This window comes from Nannospalax galili, unplaced genomic scaffold, assembly GCF_000622305.1.
Source record: "Nannospalax galili isolate Female #2095 unplaced genomic scaffold, S.galili_v1.0 scaffold1477, whole genome shotgun sequence".
Lineage (NCBI taxonomy): Eukaryota > Metazoa > Chordata > Mammalia > Rodentia > Spalacidae > Nannospalax > Nannospalax galili.
The window spans coordinates 1,373,975-1,385,277 of record NW_008339642.1 but is presented as its reverse complement, the minus strand read 5'-3'; the positions used below and the strand labels follow the sequence as shown (position 1 = coordinate 1,385,277).

At 36.6% G+C, this 11,303-nt stretch overlaps 1 non-coding gene across 1 annotated transcript; it reads right to left on the bottom strand.

The window, feature by feature from the left end:
- Window positions 1-922: 922 nt before the first annotated feature.
- LOC115070610 lies at window positions 923-1,060 on the bottom strand. The gene has a single exon (XR_003849757.1). It is a non-coding gene; the product is annotated as a small nucleolar RNA SNORA41 (small nucleolar RNA).
- Window positions 1,061-11,303: the final 10,243 nt, after the last annotated feature.

Sequence of the window (11,303 nt, the reverse complement as noted above, 5' to 3'; positions counted from 1 at the left end):
AAGCATTCCTTTATAGTCCTTTGGGTTTTTAAATTTTTATTTACTTTTATTATCTTGATTACGCGAATTTATATGTGGATTCTATTGCCAATTTTTGTTTCTAAAGGAGCAAATAAAACTACAGTACTTGTTAATGAGCTTTAACTCCAGCCCCTTTACATGACTCTTTTATTTTGTATGTATCTTTTGTGTGCATGTGTATGCATACGGTGAATATGTCTGGTTGTATTCATATACTTACCAAAACGTAGAGCAAAAATTAACATATATCCCAGTCCACAAGAGGCAAAAGCAGACCAATCTCTGTGTGTGCAAGGCCAGCTTGGTCTACACAGTAAATTCTGAGCCAGTGAGGGCTACATAGTGAGACCCTGGATCAAAAACTAAAAATAAATAAAGAAAACTTTTCAGAGAGCTGGAGAAATGGTTCAGCGATTAAGAGTCTTTGCTGCTCTTGTAGAGGTCAGGGGTTGGTTCTCAGCACCCACATGGTGGCTTACAATGCTCTGTAAGTCCAGATCCAGGGGATCTGATATTCTCCTCTAGTGTCTGCTGGCGCTGCATGCTGTAGTGCACTTAACGGCTTGCAGGCAAAACACTCATATGCATAAAATACAAATAAATAATTTAAAAAATTCCCATATAGTTAGGCCATGTCCATTTCTCTCTCCCTCCCTCTCTCTCTCTCTCTCTCTTCTCTCTCTCTGTCTCTCTCTCTCCCTCTCCCTCTCTCTCTCTCTCGGTCTCCCACTTTCCTTCCCTCCCTCACCTCCCTCCCTGCCCCCCTCAGAAAGGCATCAAACACTCAAAATCCATTCCCACCCTAGGCCAAATCTCAATTCGTTTTGAAACAAGCCATCTCTACCACAACCAAAATAAAACTGCAACAATACCCAGGAAAAGAACACCTACAGAGCGCATCTTGTGTCTGTCACACATATGCTATGACTGCATTCTGCTTGGCTAAGAAAGAGGTATTGAACTGTACAGTCATTTCTTTCCCACAGAGGAATGCTACAACTGCTATCATGAAATCAGCTGCAGACCAGTAGCTGTGGAAGAGGATAATTTATATATCACGTCACCATAGCCATTTTCAAGCAAAATACTTATCAGTGATAATTGTTTCTGTTCATCCTCATTGGTTATCTCTTCTCTAATTTGCATATTTGAAAATTCTCCATATGAATACCTAATTAATGAAAATTTCTTGCAATTAATTTCTACAGTCAGGATGAGAAAGAGAGAGAGAGAGAGAGAGAGAGAGAGAGAGAGAGAGAGAGAGAGAAAGAGAAACTACATAGCCCTTACTGTCCTGAAACTCACTTTGTAGACCAGGCTGGCCACAATTTTCCAACACTCTGCCTGCCTCTGTCCCCTAGTGCTGGGACTCAAGGTGTGCACCACCACACCTGGCCACTATATCCATTTCTTCATCCAAGAATTTACTGTCCATGGAATTTAAATAGAAATGATATGAATATATACTGTATATGTACAACATATACGACTTTTATTTATAATGGCCTCCTATGGCTCTATCACCCTGCTGGTCACTTTGAAAAGCTTCAGCATTCTTTCTTTGCCAGGATACAAAGTAACAGATTTTATTTAACTGTTCTCTTTTGTGTCTCCTTGTATGAATCAGATTTTTGTAGCATAATCAAAACAGCTGGGCATGGTGGCACACGCCTTTAATCCCAGCATTCGGGAGGCAGAGGCAGGCGGATCTCTGTGAGTACAAGGCCAGCCTGGTCTACATAGTGAGTTCCAGGACAGCTGGGGCTACAGAGAGACCCTGTCTCAAACAGATCAAAATAAATAAATAAATCAAATAGAACTGCTCATTAAAATGGGATACATAGTTTAATTCTTTAAAGGAATTCTCCCAAATACTCCTTCAAAATGGTTCTGTCAAATTATCCCACCAGTCATACATGGAAGTTAATGAATTCCTGACTCTTGCCAATGTGAGTTTAACAAATTTAAAATTATTTTTTGCCAAACTGATGCAATGCATTGCATCAAATTTGTTTGAAATTTCAGTTTTCTGTGTACTAAGTACACTTGAACACATTTCCCATATAGCTACAAGCCAGCTGCATTTTCTATCTTGAATTTGCATCTATGAAATTCAAATGAAGAAATAAAATGATTATGCTAGTGTATAAAATAGTTTTATTTTGCCAGTCTTTGAGCAATAGTTGAGAAAATATTTTCTTCTTGAATTGAAAAAGTTACTTATATATCTTGAATATCTATGTAAATTAGAAGTGTTTTTCCCTATTTTGTGACTTATCTTTTAACTTTAGGTGTAGTTTATAAATTTTGAGTATTATACAACTTAAAAATACCTTCTGTGTACAGCATTGTCAGACATTTTCCAAAGTCCCAACCACGCTCTCTCATTTCTGCTAATATTGTGTTTGTAAGCTTAGGTTTTAATCCATCTGAAATTAATTTTTCTATCAGATAGGTGTGATGGCTAATCCTGGGTGTCAACTTCACTGGATCTGGGATTAACTGAAATGAGAGAGATCTTCTTGATTGGATCGTCTGAAGCTGGAAGACACACCCTAAATGTGGGTGTTACCTTCTGATGGCAGCCAGTATAAAAGGCCATGGCAGAGGAGAACGCCTGACTTCTTGCTGCTTGCCTTCTTTCTTCCTGGTGAGTTCGTCTTGCTGCTGTAGACTGAAGACTAGCTGATATTTTGGACTTCGTCAGACCTTCAGTGCCAGATCGGGACTACTGAGACATCCAGCCTCGTGGACTGAGCGGCCACGGATTCTCAGCCTCTCCAGTGTGGTGCAGCCATTGTTGGACTACTCAGACTTTATCCTGTGAGCTAAGCTGATAAATCTCTATACATATATATTCATTCTACCAGTTCTGTTTCTTTGGAGAACCCTGACTAATACAATAGGTGTTAGAAATTGAACGTTTTCCCCAGTTAGAAATTCTGTTTCTCAAGTATCATCTATTGATTACTTCATTTCTCCACTGACAGCAGAGGCCACATCATTTATTTACAAGATTCCTCTGGTACACCTGAATCTTTGATTTTTAATCTGTCCCACATAATTTTAAAACTTGATGCCACTTTTCAGCTGATAAGGGAGGCAGAGTCACTTTTGTTCTGGGATGTGGCCCTGGTACATTGCTCACGCTCTGTTTGATGGTCCTATGCCCATGAACTGGCAGCACTAACTGGACTCAGTTAGAATCTAGTAAGAAATTAGTTTGCTCTAGGGAAGCAACAGAAATAGTTCTATTCTAGGGTCTATGACCTCTCCAGCCATGTGTATTTGGTTATGTTTACAACACCACGCATGAATTCTTTCCCATTTGAGGGAACCTAAAGTTCAATTAGACAGATGTTGATTACCCTGAGATAAAAGCGCCACTACTGCACCTGTAGAGGTTATTTGCTGGGCCGATTCAGAGGCTTTACAGCTGATAAGACCATTAATTGGTTTTCTCCCTTGGCAGCTTGCATAGTATCTTCAGATACTGTAGGAGGTAATTTTTGTGGAGGAGGATTCCAAGTCAGTTCCAGCTCAATTTCTCCAATTCCTATGTCCAAAGTATGTCATTTCTTTAGTAATAGAATCTTACCTTAAGGTTTTGGAGATAATCAAGGGCTGTATCATATTGGGGAGTCTCTTAGACTACCCTGACCAACAACTCAAAGGGAGGTTTCTCTTGCCTGGCACTGTGATTTTTGTTATATAGCCTTCAGCTACATACATGCACTCATGTTTATATTATACATCCATTTTCCAGGCTTATTAAATACATTTAATTTTTGATTTTCATCTTGTAAGCATTATTCTCTTTCCTCTCTCTTGACCTCTATACCCCTCCTTTTATCACCCCAATTAACTAACACCCCCATTTTCCCCATTTGACCCTTGATAACACCTACTCACCTACTTTCTACTTTTCTCTCCCTCTGGAGCTCCATCTTCCTCTCTCTCTAGGCATGGTTCCTTTCCATTGTCCTGACTCCTATGATTACATCTGGATATATACTCACCATCTAAGGGTTTGGAGATGGGACCCACAAATGAGAGAGAATGAGCCTCTTGTCTTTCTGAATCTGGGTTACCTCAGCTATTATAGCAGTTTCTGACTCCATTTACCTGCATATTTTCTGATTTCTTTTTGTATACTTAGTAGAACTCCATTGTATAAATGTACCACATTTTCATTACCCATTCATTGGTTGAGGGACAATAAGCTTGTATCCATTTCCTAGCTATTGTGAAAAGAGCAGCCACATACATGACTGAGACAATTATCTCTATAGTAGGATATAAAGTCCTTTGAATATGTACCAAGGAGTGGTATAGCTGGATGATATATATGGTCAATATGGTTTTACTATTTTTAGAGTTCTCCACAGTAATCTTCACAGTGAGTGCACCGGTTTGCAATCCCACCGACAGTGAATAAGCTTTCCCCACATCCTCGCCAGCATTTGCGGCCCTTTGTTCTCTTGATCTTAACCACTCTGACAGGAGTAAGATGAAATCTTAAATACTTTTAATATTGAACACTTTTAAATATATTTCTTAACCATTTGTATTTCTTCTTTTGAGAACTCTGCTCAGATCTGTAGCCGATTTTATAATGAGGTCATATGTTTTCTTGATTCTTTGTTTTTTTGAGTTATTTGTATATTCTGGAAGTTAATCCTTTATCAGATGTGTAGTTGGCGAAGAGTCTCTCCTACTATGTGGCTTTTCTTTACTTTATTGGTCATTTCCTTTGTGGTCCGGAAGCTTTTTAGCTTAATTAGATTGCATTTGCCAATTGTTGGCCTTAATTCCTGAGCAAATGAAGTCTGATTTAGAAAGTCTTTTCCTGCACCTGTCTTGTAAGGTAATGCCTATGTTTTATCTAACAGCTTTTTAAAATTTGTTTTTATTGAATTTTTGTATATTTCATACAGAATACCTCAAACAATCTTAAGCATCTTCATACCCCTCTTCCCACCCACAGGCACCCTCCTGTAGTCCCTCCTGCACTGGAACCCATATACACAGTTTTAGCATTTAAGGTTTCACATTGAGGTCCTTAATCCATATGGAGTTGATTTTTGTGCAGGGTGATAGTTATGGGTCTCAATTCATTCTTCTACATGTGGAGAATCAGATTTCCCAGCACCATTTGTGGAAAATGATGTGTTTCATCTAGTGTATATTTTTTACTTCTTTGTCAAATATCAAGTGGTTGTAATTGCAAGCACTCATGTTTGGGTCTTCTCTTTTGTTCAGTTGAGCTACATGTCTATTTTTGTGCCAATACCATGCTGTTTTGTTATTGTAGCTCTGTAATATAGTTTGAATTCTGGTATGGTAATCTGTCTAGCATTGTTCTTTTGGCTAAGGATTCCTTTAGCTATCTGGGGTCTTTTGTGGTTCCATATGAATTTTAGGATTTTTTTCTATTTCTGTGAAAAATCTCATGGGAATTTTGATTGAGATTGCACTCAATCTATAAATTGCTTTTAGTAAGATGGTCATTTTCACAATATTAATTCCATCAGTCCATGAACATGGGAGGTCTTTCCAACTCTTTGTGTCTTCCTCAAAAAGATGTAAAGGTTTTTTTTTTTTTTGTAGAGATGTTTACTGTCTTTAGTTAGATTTATTCCTAGATTTTTTTTTTAGGCTATTGTAGGTGGGAGCATTTCCATGATCTCTTTTTCTGACAACTTGTTATTGCTGTATAAAAAGGCTAGTGCTTTTTGTAAATTGATTTTTTTATCCTATCACTTTGCTGTAAGTGTTGATCATTTATAGAAGTTTTCTGGTTGAATTTTTCAGAACTCATACATATTATTTGCAAATGGGAATAATTTAACCTCTTTTTCCAATTAGCACCTCTTTAATTTCCTCCTCTTGTCTTTTTCCTCTAGCTAGGGTCTCAAGTGCTACTTGAAAAGGAGTGGGGATAAGGGATAGCCTATTGTGGTTCCTGGTTTTAGTAGGACTATTTCAAGTTTGTCTCCATTTAGAATGATGTTGGCTGTGGATTTGTCTCATATAGCTTTAATTATTTTGGGGTATAGTCCCTCCAGTCCAACTTCCTCTAGAACTTTAATCATAAAAGGCATATTGGATTTTTTCAAAGGTCTTTTTTGCATTTATTGAAATGATGATGTGATTTTGTCTTTAAGTCTGTTTATATGATTTGTTACATTTATTGACTTACATATACTGAATCATTCTTGCATCTCTGGAATAAAGCCAACTTGCTCATGGTGGATGATCTTTTTGATATGTGCCTGTATGCTCTTTGCAAGTTATTTTACTGAGCATTTTTACATTTATGTTCGTTAGGGATATTGACCTACAGTTTTCTTTTTTGTTGTGACTTTACCTGGTTTTGGTATTAGAGTAACAGTGCATTTGTAGAAGGAATTTGGGCATTTTCCCTATGTTTCCATTTTGTCTGATAGTTTAAGCCATACTGATTGTAGTTCTTCTTTGAAGGTCTGGTATAATTCTGCTGTGGATTCATCTGAACCTGAGCTTTTTTAGTCAAGAGTCTTTGTATTACTGTTTCTAATTCCTTAGTTGTTGTGGTTCTCTTTAAGTAGTTGAGCTCTTCTTGACTTAAATTTGGTGGCTTTTTTGAATCTAGAAATTCGGACATTTCTTTTAGATTTTCTAATTTAATAGAGTATAGGTTTTCAAAAGACTGTCCTTATAATGTTTGGGATTACTTTAGTGTTGGTTGTAATGTTTCCCTTTTCATCTCTGACTTTGTTGATTCGGTTTGCTTTTTTTCCTTTTGCTTATCTGAACTAAGGGTCTGTCTATCTTGTTTGTCTTTTCAAAGAAATAGCTCAATTCATTGATCCTTTTTGTTGCTTCTCTTTCATTGGTTTCTACTGTGATTTAATACTTCTTTGTGTCTTCTGGGTTTGGGTTTCATTTATTCTAGTTTTTTTAAAATATTTTGAGTTGAAATAAATCATTTACTTGTGCTCTTTCTGATTTTTTAAATGTGGGTGCTTATAGCTATGAACTTACCTCTTAGGGTTACTTTTAACGTACTTTTTAATGTATCCCAGAGGTTTAGTTGTATTGTTTTCATTTCATATATTCCCAGGAATATTGTTATTTCTTTCTTCTTTAACCCATTCATCATTCTGTCATGTGTTGTTTAATCTCCACGAGTTCATGTAGTCACTAGAGCATCTTTTGATGTTGATTTTAAGCCTTGTTGCATGGCTGTCAGATAGGATACATGCAATTATTTCAATTTTTTGTATTTGTTGAGGTTTATAATGTATCCCAGTATATAGTCTATTTTAAAGAAACTTCTATGAACTCAGCAGTAGAAGGTGTATTCTTTGGTGCTTGGGTATAATTTTTTGTAGATATCTATTAGGTCCATTTGATGCATGATATAATTTAATTCAGACATTTCTCTGTTTATTCTTTTTCAAGATTATCTGTATATTGCAGAAAGTGAGGTTTTTGAAGTCACCTGTTGTTACTAAATTAGGCTTAATCTGTGTCTTGAAGTCCAATAGTACTCTTTTTATGAAATTGGGTGCATCAGAATTATGCATATATGTTTATAATTATAATGTAGTCTTGGTTGATTGTTCCCCTGATCAAAATGAGGTGGCCATCTTTGTCTCTTATGATTAATTTTGGTTTGAAGTCTATTTTGTCAGATATTAGGAAAAAATTCCTGCTTTTTCATGGTGCCATTTGCTTAAAATCAATTTTCCCAGGCTTTCATTTTATGGTAATGCCTCTATGTTAAGATAAGATGGCTTTCTTGTAGACCAAAAAAAAGGGTGAATTTTGTTTCTTAGTCTCTTCAGGTAGCCTGTGTGTTTTGATTGGTGAGTTGAGGTCATTGATGTTTAGTGTTATTACTGAAACATGCATATTGGTTACTGTCATTATTTTTTTCTGTATGTGTTCTTAGTCTTATTTTTTGTTTCTTTAATTCTAGAATCTTAGCTTCATTTGTTTTCTTTCTGTGGCCTCTTGGGTATGGTCATTCTTTTCCTCAATCTTTTATATTGCTTAAAGTACTCTCTGTAGATGATTTGGTTTGCTCCTTGAAACGAGAGGACAGGACTGCCCTTGCACGGGAGCCTGTCATCTTCACCTCAATCCTCCTTTTGCATTTTTCTCTTCTCCCCAGTGTACTCAGTGTTTTTGAGCTGACCTGTCTCTGTGGTTTTAGATTATCTCAAAGACTGGGATATAGTTCAGTCACCTAGGGTATGGCAAAAATGCCAACTATTCTTCTCAACCAACCCCAATGGAAAAGCTAAATTGCCTGTGCTACTTGTGTAACAAATCTAATCAGATCATCATGGGCACTCATGAGCATACCTCTTCTATGAAATACATTTGCACTTAGCCTAACTGTCTTGACAAAATCAGGAAATAGTACTCCCTTTTCTCAAAAGAATGTGCGAATTTTGTTTTCAAGGGTATTCTGAGAGTGACTTTTGTTTCCGGAAAAGCTTTTATTTTGTGATAGTCTTTTCAAGGACTCTCAGTGATCCCTGCATTGGACTTTCACTTGTTCACATATGCTCTTTTGCTTAAGTATGGGTTAAATTATATGCTATGTCCAGAGGACAGAATATGGCAAAGCTGATGGAATACCATTTCCAAAATCTGACTTCCATTTGGCTCAACCTCTCCAGCTCCTTTCTGTTGATCAGAATTAATGTGAGCCAACTAAAATGTTGTCTATTATACTATAAAGACACCTGAAACTCAAGTAGTTCTCAGTGTACCAATGAGGAAATGGAACCTGTTTACTGCCGTGCGAGTGAATTTTCCCCATTGGAATCACTAGCTGACCTCAGCACTACTGATTGCAACCTTTTGAAAATGCTTGAACTAGAAGACAAATATAAACCATACCCAGATTCCCAATGCACAGAAATTTGAGAGATAATAATAATTTGTTGCTTTGAATCACTAAATTTTAGGTAATTTTTAAATTAAAAATATATAACTAGTATATGTCACTCCATACTGAAATGTTCTATGGGCATTGAGTGTCTCCCTGCAGCCCCAACTGGCCTGGAACTTGCTATGTAGACCAGGCTGGCATTGATCTCACAAAGATACACCTGCCTCTGCCTCCTGAGTGCTGGGATTAAAGGCATTTGCCAGCAGGCCCAGATGAGACTTTTAAATTAAGTATATTTATGTCCCATTCAATGTTGGAGACCCTCATGATAGTTGTTCTAATGATTGCCAAGTCATGTTTGTTCTGAGCATCCTTACATCATTAATTTTCATTTGGGTTTGGAATTTTTCCCACTAACGATCTTTTGTTAACAATGAGCTTTGGTTTCTCAATAACCGATTGTCATTAATGAAGGCTTCTCATTTGGGATAAGGAGAATTATATTAGGTTTAAGAATGACTGGAAAGAAATTGTATATGTTATGTCAGAGCACATTAGGTTATCTTTGCTGGTCTAATGACTCTTTCCACAGTCAAGTTTTCCCTAATAAATGTACATTATAAAATTTTAATGGAAACATAAACATAATTATGCTTAGAGACTGTGATAAAGAGTGAAGAACAGTTTATTGTATTAAATACTCACATTTTATTTTTAAAGATAAAATAAATCTGATGAGTTACACAGATCAGATATGTCATTGACTTGACTTCTTGAGGAAGAAAATCCTCATAAGAATAATCCAACTCATGGAATTGCTTTAGAACTGCTCTTTGTTAGTGACAAGCATGAGCCAGCTGCAGTGCCTCTCACTCCATTTCACAACCACATTACCAACAAATTGAAGTCATACACCGAAAAGTGATGAAGCAATTCATTGACTAGCAGTGGTGAAAGACTTGTCAGCTTAAACAGACTCTAAGGATAGTTTAAATGGCAAGAACGATTGAAAAAGTTGCTGCATTCCTAGATGACAAATATAGCTAGCCTTCGAGAGCTTACTCTTGACCCATTGGGGCTCTTCCCTATATTCAGAGACTGCTTATTGAACACACCTGCTGTTCTCTGCCTAAGAGCTTTAATACTGGGAAATATTGGGATGGAAACTGGAAGATAGTAGGACCATCTTCCTTATACTCTGTTGGCAAACTTAAGATGCTCCTCATTGTTTCCCTGACTTCCTGCAGCACATTTAAACAGCAGCTGTCTATAGTGACAACTACTGGCTAAATATCATCCTTATTGGCTGACTTTATTACTTATTGCCCTTCATCACTACTGATACTTCTTTATAATTATGAGTGTCTCTGAGATGAGCCAAGTTAAAGCATTTAAAACTGTGTCTGCTTCTGGCAGTTGCGTATTTAATTCAGGTGTTCTTTTTCTGTTCTTTTATTCCATTAATTTCCAGAATTGTTCTTATCTTCTTTCTTCTATTTCCTAGTTTTTTAAAGTGGAAATTAACTGACCTGAGGCCTTTCATGTTTTGTAAAATGGGATATTAATGCTGAAAAATTCCTATTAACTATTGCGAACAAGGGTGTTAATAATTTTGAAATGTTTTGTTTTAATTGTAATTTAGTTGAAAAGGCTTTGTATAGCATCCTTCTTCATTCATTCTTTGTCTGATGCTGGGGACAGAACCTGGGGTCTGGCCCATGCTAGACAAGTGCTCTGTGAGTGAGCTATAGCCTCACCTTTGGTTTAGTCTTTAACTCATGAAGTATTAGGAATACAGTATCTAATCAAATCTTTTAACTTTTCAGAGAGTTTCTATGTTAATGACTTCTGCTTTTCCACCATTGTTGACAGAGGATATACTTTGTGTGATAGGAATTTAACTCACTGAGACTTGATTTTTGGCTCAAAATATTATTTAGATGAGTAATGTTCTATGTGCACTCAGAAAACTGTATAATTCTAGCTGGGCCTGTTGTTGCACACCTTTAATCCCAGCATTCAGAAGAGAGAGACAGGCAAAAACGTTGTATGATGAAGGCCAGCCTAGTCTACATAGCAAATTCCAGGCCATTTGGGGCTACCAAGAGACCCTGCCTAAAAAAAGAAAATGCGTAATTCTGTTGTTGGGTTGAAGTGCTATAAATTCACTTGGATAAAGTAAAGGGATTGAGTTGTTTAAATCTACTATGTTCTTATTAACTTACTGTCTCCTTTGTTCTATCATTTTCTGAGAGAGATATTTAAATCTGACAAACTTTGGTTTGTGATTTTTTATGATCATATCCATTTAAATTCATGAATATTCATACAATTAATGCCCACAAGAACAATCAATACTTATGTCTTCTACATGTACTGACCCCTTTATCAT